Source organism: Procambarus clarkii, chromosome 41 (genome assembly GCF_040958095.1).
Source record: "Procambarus clarkii isolate CNS0578487 chromosome 41, FALCON_Pclarkii_2.0, whole genome shotgun sequence".
Lineage (NCBI taxonomy): Eukaryota > Metazoa > Arthropoda > Malacostraca > Decapoda > Cambaridae > Procambarus > Procambarus clarkii.
In genome coordinates this window covers 4147367-4161512 of record NC_091190.1, presented here as the reverse complement: position 1 = coordinate 4161512, position 14146 = coordinate 4147367, and the positions used below count along the sequence as shown (strand labels likewise).

Here is a 14146-nt window from a genome sequence, read left to right as displayed (position 1 = left end):
CCCGGCTGAGAGATGTCACCCCTATCACCATCATCACCATCATCATCATCACTCATCGCTTCCTCTCCCCCCTCCCCTCCACCTAAGGGGTTATTGTCACGCTGTGCTTTGTCATGTTCCTCCCCTACCTGCCTCTGAATCGCTCCTGGAATGGAATAATAATAAATAATAATAATAATAATAATAATAATAATAATAAAAAGGCAACACCCTCTCACTAATCCCCATGACATAAGTTCTCAAAAAAAGATTCTTAAGAGAAATAAAGGTGGAGGGTTTATTCACTCACCACGGGGGCATGTTTGTAGATGTTCAGAGGTCAAGTCCTCACACACAGAGGTCCCACAATTATCACAAGGGGAAGTGTGGTGAGGTCTCAAGGATGTATTTCCACACAAAAAGCACAAGAAGCCATCCTCTCTGGAAGGGAGGGTGGGCTGGCGACGTTTACCTAATGAAGGAAATAGTGTATAATTTATATACACTCTCTCCCACACTCATGGAGAAGGGGAAAACCCTTCTTAATATTTTTTTTATTTGAAATAAATGAATAAATAAATATATAAAATATGGTCATACCTCCAGCACAGGTTCTCCTGTGTTCACCACTAGACTGTACACATACAGTTTCTCCACAGAAGAAACATGTGTAACACCTATGAACGAAGAGATGTGATGACCCCCATCCACAAATTCTACAAATATCACCAACTCGAGACATAACGATCACGCTTACCTAAAATAAATAAATAAATAAATAAATATATATATATATATATATATATATATATATATATATATATATATATATATATATATATATATATCCCCCCAGCACTCAAATCACTCCACTTCTCATTCCTGCCCCTACTTATCTATATAAATATATATATATATATATATATATATATATATATATATATATATATATATATATATATATATATATATATATATATATAAATTATATTTATATTTATATATATATATATATATATATATATATATATATATATATATATATATATATATATATATATATATATATATATAACCCTTATATGAAATAGATACTAATTTACTTACATCTCGGGCTAGACGGGGAGGAGAGTGGATGGTTTGGTCACAATTCAATAATACATGATGTGGGGGAGGTGTAGCGTCCTTTTATTGACTCGGAAACGTGGGGGGCAACGTTGCCACATACAACACCTCTCAGTCCTTTTGTAAGAGAAGGGTTAGGCCTGCTGTAGAAAACTTTTTTTTTCTCTCTCTCTCTCGTCTGGAGGTCATCACTAGGGGACTTCTACTTCAAAAAAACATCAGGAGGACTGGCTATGTCCTGAGGGAGACACATCCCTTGATGGGTGAATACACACACACACACACACACACACTCTCACACACGCACTCTCACACACTCTCACACACACACACACACACACACACACACACACACACACACACACACACACACACACACACACACACACACACACACACACACTCAATATATATATATATATATATATATATATATATATATATATATATATATATATATATATATATATATATATATATATATATATAATATGAATATATAAGCGACCACTCCATAGGTAATTGAACCATTTGTGGGGAAAATATGGAGGAGTGTGCGTCTGTCACAGACGAGCAACTTAATATTTTCCACCACCCAGCAAGAATATTTGTAGCTGGATTCAGTAATTCTGGGAAAACGACCCTAGTGGGGAATTTATGTGTTAAATACCACGGAAAATTCTCAAAAATTTTAGTGTCATCTGCAAATAATACAGAACAACCTCTTTCAAACATTCCATCTCTGCGAAACAAGGTTACTGTCTCCCAGGATCTGATTAACCCACTAGAGTATAAAGATCCTTTTTCAAATGAGTCAGTTTTGTATATAATTGATGACTTATACCTGGAAGCCATACAGAGTCCAATTATAGCCAATATCTTCACAAGAGGGAGACACGGTAATATTTCCGTAATTCTAATTAGTCAAAATTTGTTTCCCCAGGGGAAATACGCCAGGACAATAACTCTGAATTGTAGTCATTATATATTAATGAAGCAGAGAGACATAAGCCAACTTGAAATTTTAAGTGGACAGTTATATGGGCGAAAAACAACTAGTAGTTTCGTTGAAATACACCGTCGGGCAATATCCCAGAACAAGTATGGTTACTTATTGGTCGATCTGACGGTTCCTGAGGCATTACAACTACGAACGAGCATCACCAACGAAGACCACTGTGAAATTGTGTATCAAATGTAATCAACAACGACAACAAAAAAATGTCTCTAACGACACAGAAACGAACAATTCTCACCAGTATCTATAATGACATTTCTAGCCCAGGTGGTTTCACAGGGTCAATTCAAAAATTGTATAAGGCTGCCAGACTTAAAGACCCCAACATTAGTGTTGCAGATGTGAAGGAATTTCTCCATGGGGAGCGATCTTACACATTACATAGAGGAAATTTAGTTAGGTTCCCCCGACGGAAAATATTAGCCCCTAAACCTCGTACCATAATTGCCTGTGACCTAGGGGACTTTTGTAGTTTACAAAAATACAATAATGGTGTTAAATATATTTTAATTTGTGTCGATGTTTATTCCCGCCTAATGCAGACTCAAACTTTAAAAACAAAAAATTCGAGTGAAGTGTTAGTCGCTCTGAAGAAGATATTAGAGGAAACGCCTCAGTTTCTCGGTGTAAGGCGGATATTCACTGACCGAGGTAGAGAATTTTACAACAAGTCAGTTCAAAATTATTTTAATAAGAAAAATATTAAATTATATAGTGTATTTTCGGAAATGAAATCTAGCATAGTGGAGCGAGCCATCAGAACTTTAAAACATAAACTGTATCATTATATGAGTCAAGCTAATTCATTAAAATACACCCACATCCTCCCTAAAGTTGTGGACGTGTACAACCACACTTTCCACAGGATGCTAAAAAATACTCCTCATGCCATTCATAAGTTGCAAAATATTGAAGATATACGAAGACAGTTTAAGGTCATGTATTTAAACAATGACTCCTCCATAACTGCCATCAGTCCACGGCTGCACCTTGGACAGCATGTGCGATTGGCAAAGCGCAGGAATATATTTCACAAAGGCTTTTGGCACCAAAATACAGAAGAAATATTTGTAGTGTCACATATTGACAGAACACATCCAATCCCGACATATAAAATCAAAGATTTAAACAACGAGACGATCAGTGGCATGTTTTATGAGCAGGAATTGATTGCAACATCCCTTCCAGACTATTTTCCTGTAACGGTATTACAGTCTAGGAAAACATCGAAAGGACACAGAGAATATTTCGTCAAGTGGAGAGGGTACCCAGATTCTGCCAATAGCTGGATTAAAGCTCAAGACATCGTCAAATTTAACAAAAAATGACAGTTCAAGAGGACTCTCTCGTAGAGAAACATCATCAGTTGTTATTTTTATTAAACAATTTATCACCCAAGAAGCGGAATAAACTAATCAAGGCTTTAAAACGGCAGGAAATTGAATCAATTTGTGAAATTTTTGCCAATTTTCTGAAACGAAACATCCCAGTTCAACCTCAGATAATTAATGGCTTACAGAGATATCAGAACGACATACGATCTGTAGCACGTAAGAAAACTCCTTTATACAAAAAGAAGCTCATACTGACCTCCAGACGTGGTGGGGCGATATTAGCAGCTCTGCTACCTTTGGCTGTATCGTTAATTTCCTCCCTAATAAGGTAATTGCGTAAATAAGTAACGAGAGAATAAAATGGTGAAAGAATATTGCCTGGTACCACGATTCATAGCTGAAAAATATTTATTTAATAAAAACAAGAACTCACCATCACCTCCTAATGCTGTGGGTCTGACCTCCCCCGGTGGTGATGGTAGTGAAAGTATGTCCTTCTCTTTAAAAAACGAATCCATCCCAAGTAATAATATTGGGGGAGCCCGTAACCTACCCACCTGCGACTCTGGTAGGGGTGATGGGGGGGTGGGGGAAGAGGACACTCCTTCCTCCCACCTGACAACAACGGGCTGTGGGCGGTGTTGCCGTAGTAGCACCTCCAGACGGGCGGGGCTGGTCACACACCCTTTAAATGACATTGGGGCCCCCGGCGACCGTCGCCCGCCGCCACCCTTAAAAAGAAAAAAAAAAACGCGGGCTGCCCGGCGCGACCATCGCCTTTTAAAAAAAAAATAAATAAAAAAAGGGGACATTCCATCCTCCCGCCCGAAGTGCAAGTAATTGTTGCTGGCCACACTCCACATAAAGCCACCATCACACCCCAAAATCCAAGTCTGGACAACTTAATAAATGTGAATTTTAAAATTGAGGAAATTCCTCATGTCAAAGCATTATTGAACATGTTTGGACAAAACAGCCAACAGGTGATGTGGGATAGTCGCGGAAATTTATTAAAGCCTGTACAAAATTTAAATATTTTAGATATAAATAAACTCTAGCCTTCACAAAGGGGCAATTTAGGGCAAGTGACAAGGAAGATGTAAGGGTTTTACTGAGGGTGGCTGGCATAGACCCAACCCTCATACGTAATTATCGCGCTAGATCTCAGTTAAAAGGGGGGAGGGGTATCCATAGGAGACCCCATTGGGAGCCGTATTGAAGACCTATATGAAGACCATCTTAAAGACCACCATATTCAGTTGCATATCCACCATGGAGCAAGCTTCTAGACCCACTCCTCCCCCAGCTACACCCCCAGAAGACAAATCTCCCTTATTAAAGAAGTTGGTTGCTACTCAGCGGTACTACAAGTATGTCGAACACAAATGTAGATTGATATATGCATTGTGGGATTGTTATGACCGTCTTGTGTTGAGTGCCCCTCCAGAACGGTTTTTTAAGTCATTTGGAGAGACGGTGAAACGTTATGAAGAATATTCATCCCAGGAAATCCAGACGGAGATATGGCAAATGGAAAAATTAACCTTCCAACATCGAGACCAGATTACAGCCTTCGAGACTGGACGGAGTGTGTATGGACTTTTAAGGTAGGGAAGGCAGCCTCTACACCACACCCCATACATCCCTCCCCCTCCAGGTGGGGGACACAGGTGTATTTAAAGGCCTCCACCGTCACCCTCGGTCACCATAGTTGACGGCGACTCTTCCCCAGTTCCTCTCAACCGCCCCTCCGCCATGGCTTTATCGTCCATTAAGTCAATAGACAGCGACATCACCGACACCCACGCCTTTGGGGTCGGTGATGTCATAGTGTATGATTTACCCGCTGCTGTTGTGCGCCCCTATGGACTGGCAAGTGTAATTTGGAAATGTTACAACTATGCCCGTGTGGAACGTGAAGGACTGACTCGTGTCAACAGGGCCACAATACGTTACCGGTCTACCCCTGGTGACATCGAAGTGAAGATAGCTCCCCTACCCTCCGACGGTCAAGACATTGTCGAAGAGCCAGTCTTGTTCTTCCGCCCCACCATCGTGGCGCTAATTTCCGCTTTCGGTGCAGGAGCACCCTTCGAGTCCAACCCTATAGCTCAGGAGCAAGTGCAGTCTTCCTCCGACATCCACTACATCACCAATGTCACCCTGGATACTGCCAAGAATAGGCTGTATTGGCTGAAAACAGCCCTAACAAAGGTTGGCAATCTCATGGTAAGAACTCCAACCATGTTTCGGCTGGTGGTGCCCCATGGGCTGGGGGCCTCCCGTGATGGCATGGACAACTGGCACAAGGACGTCGGGCCCATGCTCATTTCGCTCAACGCTGAGCTGGGCAAGCATAACAAGGAGCTGGTAATCCTCAAACGTCCCTCTACCGTCACCCCATCGATGGTACCCCTCCCGAATGATGATCCCAGGGGAGAGGGTGATAGTAAAACTATCACCCTAGATGCGGTGGTGGGGGAGGGTGCCACCACTCCAGGAAGCTCTTCTCGTTCTACACCACCAGCACCACCACCCACCCCCAGGAAGAAGAGACACCTACAAGAGTACTCATCCACCTCCAGCGCTGCTCCACCCCCACCCACAACATCTGGCACGGCCAAACGACGGATCGAAACCACTATTGACTTCGACCCCCTCTCAAATCATCGTATTGACACCATCCTCGATGGAGAGTCACAGGAAATATTCCTGTTATCCTCATCACCGAAAAAACAACGAAAGCTGTAACCATCAACGCTCAAAGAAGACGTGCCAGCACCACCACAGTCAGTAACAGCAGCAGCAGCAGCAGCAGCAGCAGCAGCAACAGCAGTACCTCCATCTACAACAGCTTCGGTGGTGGTAGCAGTAGCAGGTCCACCGACGATGGTGACAGTGTTGTCAGCGGTAGTGGTAGCGGCAACGGTACCACCAACTACAGCAGTTCCGGCGGTGACAGCGGCAGCAACAGTACCATCATCGCCGGCAGCGGTAACGGTAGCGGCAGCAGTACCACCAACTACAACGGTTCCAGCGGTGGTAGCAGCAGCAGCAGCAGCAGTACCGTCAGCGGTGGCAGCGGTGTCAGTGGTACCAACAGCTCCCCCAGCAGCAGCGGCAGCAGCGGACGACAGCAGTACCAACAGCTGCTGCTCTTTATATGTAATTTGTTATGGGGGAACAAAATGTAGTTGCCCCTGTTGTAGTTCTTTTAAAAGTAATATTTCCTTAGTAGATTAATAAAATAAAATATAAGTAATGATGTTTTATTCCCACCCCAGTCAGTACATAACTTAACAATGGACGAGGAACACTACATATACCTCACTAGCCTCGACCAAGAAGATATATACAACAACACAAGTTCAGCATTTACAAACACCATCCCCACTCTACATTTAAACCCTTCCATTAAACATGAAGTGGCCTTAGTCAACATACTCCTACCCAGACGAATTAACGCTATCATCAAGGATGAGGGGGAGTCTGGTATAGACGTCTATGCTACTTTTAAGCGAGGAACTCTTTCTAAAAGCCCAGAACATCTCATCTACACCTTCACCCCCAAAACCAACATATTATCCAGAAACATCACATTCATCACGAGTGAGCTTAGCCGACAAATAATCACCGACATGAAGCTTAGCTTCCGAGGTGATTTCAAAATATACTTCTCAGAAAGAGAACCAATCCTCACCTATGATCAATCCTTAGAGCGAGTGTTACTATCCTCTACACTTAACAATGAAGGCACTGGTTCCTTATATTCTCTTAGTCTTCAATTTAAACACAGAATAGCTAATGTACTTGGTTTTGACAGCAGTCGCAAATACACCATTTATCAGGCAAAATCAGATGACATTACAGCAGCCTCAAAGATCGTGGCCTCATTCCCCCCAGACAATGACGGAGGTTGTGACTATTTACTCATTTATAGTGACGTCATCGAGCCGGATCGTTACGGGGGACAAATTGTAAATATCTTAGATGCAATCAATTATCATGACTCTTATTCTAGAGGGGCTCATCCCCTAGTGTACAAGACATTAAATACTAACACGTTGGAGAAGGTGAGCATTAAGATAACAGATCAGTTTGGGCGAAAGGTTAGTTTTGAAGATGGGAGGTCGGTTACGGTAGTCTTACACCTCCGCCCTAAGGTATAACAATATAATCTATATAAATATAAATATATATATATATATATATATATATATTTATATATATATATATATAGAAGTGTTTACCCACATCATCGGTTATTATAAGAAGAGGAGTCGGGATGCGAGTACCTTTCCACACACCCTCCCAGAAGGAGTATGGGGAGATCTTCTCCCCCCTCTCTGGGAGATACGGGGTGAGGGGGGGAGCGATGAATGACATACGCACATTCCAAGCGCCTTATCTCAGATCTGGTGGTGGTTTTTTTGGGACCTTAGCCGGCTTGGCTCGACGAGCCATACCATTTTTCATGAAAACTGTAACGCCGACTGCTATCGATTTTGGGAAAAATGTTCTTGGTGATTTAACCAGTGGTAGACGGGATGTAAAGAGCGCTCTGAGAACTCACGGTATTGATGCTCTTAAGACTGTGGGGAAGAAATTGGTAGCAGGCGGGAAAATTAAAAGACTCTCTAGGAGAAGAAAAAATAAAAATAATAAATGTAAACGAGCCCTTGGGTATAAAAATGATGTATTTTCACTACAGTAAGCAGTCATACTTCACCTTTCGGAGGAGATCATGGCGGAGGCTAGTGGAGCTGGGTTGAAAATCCCTGTAGAATATTATACTTCCAGTATTATTGACCAATTTCCTAGAAGTAACAGAATACGTAATGTGGAGAGTTCAATTGCCTCCACACAGCAAATAGACGTTCTACCTGTCAACCTCCCCATTAATCAACGTTTGCGGGATAATTACTTAGAATTCCGCATCCCTGGAACCCAGGGCGCCTTCTTAGATTTAGCTAATATTGTTATAGATTTTAAGGTATCTTTAACGAAAGATGACGATACCACAAAATTGGAAGAGGATGACCATGTGGAATTTGTTAATGGGTTGTCAAATACCATGTTTAAAGGTGTTCAGGTGTTTTTAGGAGAGCAGGTAGTTGAAACAAATTCTAATTTTAATTATTGGTCGTTTATTAAATTAATTACCTCCATGCCTCCATCAAAAATGTCTTCCTTGGGGAGGATTGGAGCCTTTCGTAGGGACTGGAGTGATGATGGTGTAATCCCTAACGAATTTACTAATACATTTTTTACTGGGGCAACCGCCAAGGATAAAAAATTTATGACCGATTTAAAAGGTAAAGGATTGTCAATGTGTTTTCCCCTACTATTGGACGTAACAACCCTAGACCAATACATATTAGATAATATAGATGTGCGCCTAAGATTGGAGCTCTCCCCACATGCTTGGGTGCTAAATACAAGTGTGGACGATGGCTCTAAGTATCGGCTGCATATGGATTATGCTAAGTTGTGGGTAACACGAGTGTTCCCCTACCCAAGTGCTTACCTAGCCTTAAACAGCTCACTGTTAGCATCCCCCGACCCCATAAGCTATACTTTCAATAAAACCATTTCTAAAACATATGTCCTAGCAGGGAATCAAACTAGTCTCTTAATTGATCAGCCTTGGGCGCAAGTAATTCCTCACAGGATATTCATGGTAATTGTGCCAATGAATTATTTCGCTGGCCTTCACCAAGGTAATGGATTATATTTTGAAAATGCAAAACTGAAAAATATCGCCATGTATTTGAACAATAATGCAATTTACCGAATTGGTGGTGATTTCGACAATCATTATGCCCGCCTTTATTACGAAACTTTGAAGACATTAGGCTTAGAGCGTGATTCACTTCTAGCCTATGACACTTTTAATAAGGGAAGATCGATATTCGCCTTTGACTTAACCACCATTCAAACAAAGGATTCCCTCCCTGTGGAGAAATCTGGCAACTTGCGTATGGAGCTTGAGTTTGGTGGCGGTGTTACATATAACAGGCTGGTTTTACTGTTTGGGGAAACGACCGGGGTACTATCCATCGACGGACAGAGAACTGTTCTGTTGTGTGACGTGCGAGCTTAAAAACATAATGAATTGTAATGATATAAATATTAATTTAAAAAATAATCTAGGGGATCGAGCACTCTACCTAGGTTGTTATAATGCTGATGAAATAGAACATTTAAATATCTCATCAAGAAAACCTATTGTTCTCATAACTAATATTTTACCATCACATAGCAGATTAACTATGGGACATTGGGTAGCTATTTATGTTGATAAAGTTAAACATCGAATGTTTTTTTTCGATAGTTATGCAATGTCGGCGGTTACTTATGGACATTATTTTCAAGGATTTATTAAAACTAACACAATAACAAAGGTGTTTGGAATGTGCTACAGACTCCAGAGTGATTTTACCCTTGCTTGTGGACTGTATTGCGTAATGTTCGTCCATAGGGTGAGTCACCTGGGGTTGCCTTCAACAGTACATTACTTACATAATGTATTTTCAAGCGTTAGTTTAAAATTAAATGATAAACGAGCCCTCGCTTATGCGAGACGATATTTTCCTATGAAACATCACTGTGTTAGGACATTTTGTAGAGGAGTAAGGGTTGGTTCTTATAGGTGGTGTAGAGAATATTTTTGTTAGCTAGGCAACCCACCTAACAGGGGGATTACCCCACATATAAAACACCTCTCACCCCACAACCTCCCTAGAAGACCCCCATCCCCCTTAACCTACAAATGGAAGGCGTCTCCCCAGAAACACACGCAGGGAAGATTGAAGTCCTTGAAGGGCCTGGTTAGTATTACCCTCACTTTCTGGTAAAGATTTATTTTTTTTCCCACAATAGAAAGTTTGCTCAACCTCTATTTTACCTCTTCTTTTTTTTTCAGTGCAATTCTTAGGACCTGTCCACATTTGTAGAGTAGTAATTCTACGAGGAAGGTCTGCCCCAAACAAGATGCTGTTATGTACCCTAATTGATGATGCCTGCTGTAGAGGACACAAGGTCGCTCCTGCAGGGGGAGAGGTATGTACTAACTGTTCTTAGAGGAAATAGAATATTTTTCAAATAAAAGATATAGTCCTATAAATTATTTTCCCCATCTCTTTCCAGAACACTTCAGATGAGAGTCAGAAGGAAAGTCGTCCAAAAGGCAACCAGCCAACTCACCCCACTCCCCCAAGAGAGGGGGGAGGGGGTCAAGACCTCCCCCCACTCACCACGGATGGGGAGACGTCAGAATTCTACTCAGATGAGGAAGGGGAGGTGGAGGGGGGAGAGGGATAGGGGCCATAATTAACTTCTTATACATCATTTGTGATTTTTACCTAATAAAACATTAATAAATTCTTTGATTTTTTTAACCCCTGGAGGAGATTTATAATTTAATACCCCTATATAAGACCCACTCAACCTCCGCTGGGTGTGGAACTCTGTTACGGTAAAGTCAAGGCCATTAGGTGCGAGGAAGGGTACGGGCGACCACCCTCACCGGGAGGAACCTGTTTTACACCTGCCCCATAGAGGAATGTGGGGGCGTAACTGGCACTCACCCACGAGTGTTTATTATACAAATAAATTCATTTTTACTTAAATATATTGTCATACTTTACTGTATAAATGAACATGATCATAGTGGCACATAATAGATACCTATCTTCACTGTTTTTTCGACTGCTACCACTCACACCTTGGGTGACCTAATATGGAGTGGCACTATGTGGCTCCCCGCTTCTGATTTTCTTATCTGATTACCCTACGTAGGTGGCTCTATCTGTCACCAAATAATCTACTGGAGCAATCCCAACCACAGGTAGGAAGGGGGTGAACCTTGACAACAGCAAATAACGTTACCAAGGCTCACTATGTAAAACCTGTAACATTACCAAGGCTCACCATGTACAGCGTGTAATGTTAGGAAGTATCCCCATGTACAGCGTGTAACATTACCAAGTCTCACCATGTACACCCTGTAACATCACCAAGGTTCATTGGTTAGACTCAGTGTTACCAGACAATGGCACGTTTCCAACAATCACAGTGTTATTCAGTGTTACCAGTTTAGTGTATGTTTCTATCAAGAACAATGTGACTCAATATTACTGGTCACTAGAATAATTCTAATAATAATAATAATAATAATAATAATAGTGTGGTACAAATATAGTATCACTTATAAAATGCTCAAAGAGTGTGCAAAGAGGGCATACTTAAACTCAGCAGTAAAAATGATACAAATTTTACTATACTAGAATATGCACCAAACATATAAGTAAATAAGCATATATATACATATAAGTAAATAAATTGGTGAACATTGGCAGCTCTCCTCTCGCCGCCTCTGGCAACTCGGACAGCTAGGCAAACTTAAAGGGGTACTCAGACCCTCACTCGGGGAGGCACCTCCGTCAGCATGTACCTCTCGTCCACCAACTCTGCCACACTCCTCCCACGCTGTCTTCCTCAGGTAGTAGATAATATGTTGGCTGACCTACAGCCTAACATAATGTAAAACACGCTAATAGAAATATATATAATGGGCCTATCTAGCCTAGTTATCAAGGGACAATGGGAGGGAAATGATGATCTACCTTAAAACAATCCTGTCCACCGACGCCTGGCCTCCGATGGTTGAAGAGGTATACGGTTCCTGGGACTTCCCTCAGAGTTCCGGTCGTGCGTCATAGGTCCTCTGGGCGTCGTGGGGTAACGCCTCGTCACCGTTCCTATTCCTTGATTACAGTTCATCCAAGCCTGGTCCAACCAGTGGTCACTGAGTACGTAGCTTTCCCCATTTGCTCCTTCACCGAGATTTCTCATGGATCCAGATGCAATGTTTCCTTTCCGAATCTTCAGTAGATGTGACCTGGTCACGGCAGCTCACACATCATACCTGAGCATGACCCGCAGGGCTTCGGACTGCCCTCCCAGCGTCGCAGCTCACCTCCGTCGTAGACTAACAGCAATGAGCCCTTGGTGCTCTTTCACCCAGAAAATTCTGCTTCTTCGTGCTCCCTGGGAGTACACTAGTCTTCTATGACGATGGTAGACTGCTTTAGGCTGCGCTATCCACTGAGCAAGGCTTCTAAAACCTTGATCTAGAGAGCCCATTGACGCACTTCCACTCACGTCAAAAGTTCGTGAATCTCTGCTGGCTCAGTGACCTGCAGGTCCTAAGCCAGGGCTTCCAGTGAGGTCACAGCCTCCAAGGGCGGGCTCTGATTGGTCACTCACGTCACGTGACCGCAGCCAGCCCTCACGGTCTTGGCGCCAACCCGACAGGGGCATCGCCATTTTGTATATACCAGAGGCGTATGCCCCCTTACCTGCAAAACCTAGAAATGACAATTTCTCCACAAATACGTAATCTTTTCAGTTGCCTCTCGTATCAAACAATTCCTTGTGTCTCAGGGAACCTGCAACGTATGAAGATAAGACTCCTTACGTTGGAACAAGGGAGAAATAGGAGAGGGCACCATAAGATACCCCTCCGGGTAAAATAAGAGTCATATTGGTTAGTAAATCCGGGAAAGGGCATCGCCTATCATGTTCTCCTTTCCTTTAATATGTTTTATCTCTAACCAGTACTCTTGCAACAGTAGAGATCATCTCGTCAGCCTTTGGTTTGAGTTTTTCATCTTATGTTCAAATGTCAAAGGGTTGTGATCGGTGAATACTCGCACTGGTCTAGTACCTCCACCCACATAGATGTCGAAATGCTTCAATGTCATAATTAGAGCTAAAGCTTCCTTCTCCACTGTCATCAATGTCTTCCCCGACGTCAACTGCTCCTTTTACATCACCAAAGGACTTCTCACTTTGTGTCCGAACACCAGTTGGAACAGAGAGAATCCCAGAGATTCTACCACAGCATCTCTTATCGCAAACAAGGCTGGAAATATAGCTTCATCCCACTCTGCAACCTGTCCCACACAATACACTCGCAATACGGTTTTCAGGGTGGAGTGGAACCTTTCAGTCGCTCCTTGCGACTGAGGCCAATAGGGTGAGGATCGTAGTTTGGTTATTTCCCAGCCCATGATAGTCTATCTAAGCCACTTCAATTGGAAAACACTTCCACAATCAGATTGAATCTCCTTGGTCACTCCTACCCAAGAGAAGAATCGATGAATGTGTCCCATGATGCATCTTGATGTCTCTTTCCGCAATGGGATCGCTTCCGGAAACTATGTAGAAACAGACATGATGGTTAGCAAGAAATTGTTTCCCATTTTTGATCTGGGTATGGGTCCCACAACGTCGATAATTCGGCGGTCGAGCCAAATGCAGGAACATGTATTAAGGGTGCTTTTGGGGTAGCAGGGACGTTCCCTGCCCTTTGGCATAGGAAACATGTCTTGCAGACTCTCCTTACATCTGCGTCCATGCCCGGCCAATAAAAATGTTCCCGAATCAGGATTGTCATTGTCACTCCAAAGTGACTTGCGGGATCCACTGAGTGCGCAAGCTTGAGTACCGTGCCTCTATATTGCGCTGGCATCACAGCTTGATGCCTTACTCCCAACATTCTATCATTCACCTCCTCTCGTACTGGTCTCCATCGTCTCATCAAGACTCCCGTTTCCGTAAAGAAGTGAGTCGGTGGCTCGGGTCCGGCGATACCTCCTTCGGCCTCCCGCACCAACTCTGGAAA

At 42.6% G+C, this 14146-nt stretch overlaps 1 protein-coding gene and 1 long non-coding RNA gene across 2 annotated transcripts in view; both read right to left on the bottom strand.

Moving 5' to 3' along the window:
* LOC123761189 (uncharacterized) overlaps nt 1-14146 on the bottom strand; it is a 306507-nt gene that overhangs the window by 128342 nt on the left and 164019 nt on the right. The gene's annotated exons all lie outside the window — the stretch shown is intronic.
* On the bottom strand, nt 39-732 carry LOC138373086 (uncharacterized). The gene is made up of 3 exons (XR_011231042.1): nt 580-732; nt 290-451; nt 39-145 (listed from the first exon to the last, which is right to left on the bottom strand). It is a non-coding gene; the product is annotated as an uncharacterized lncRNA (long non-coding RNA).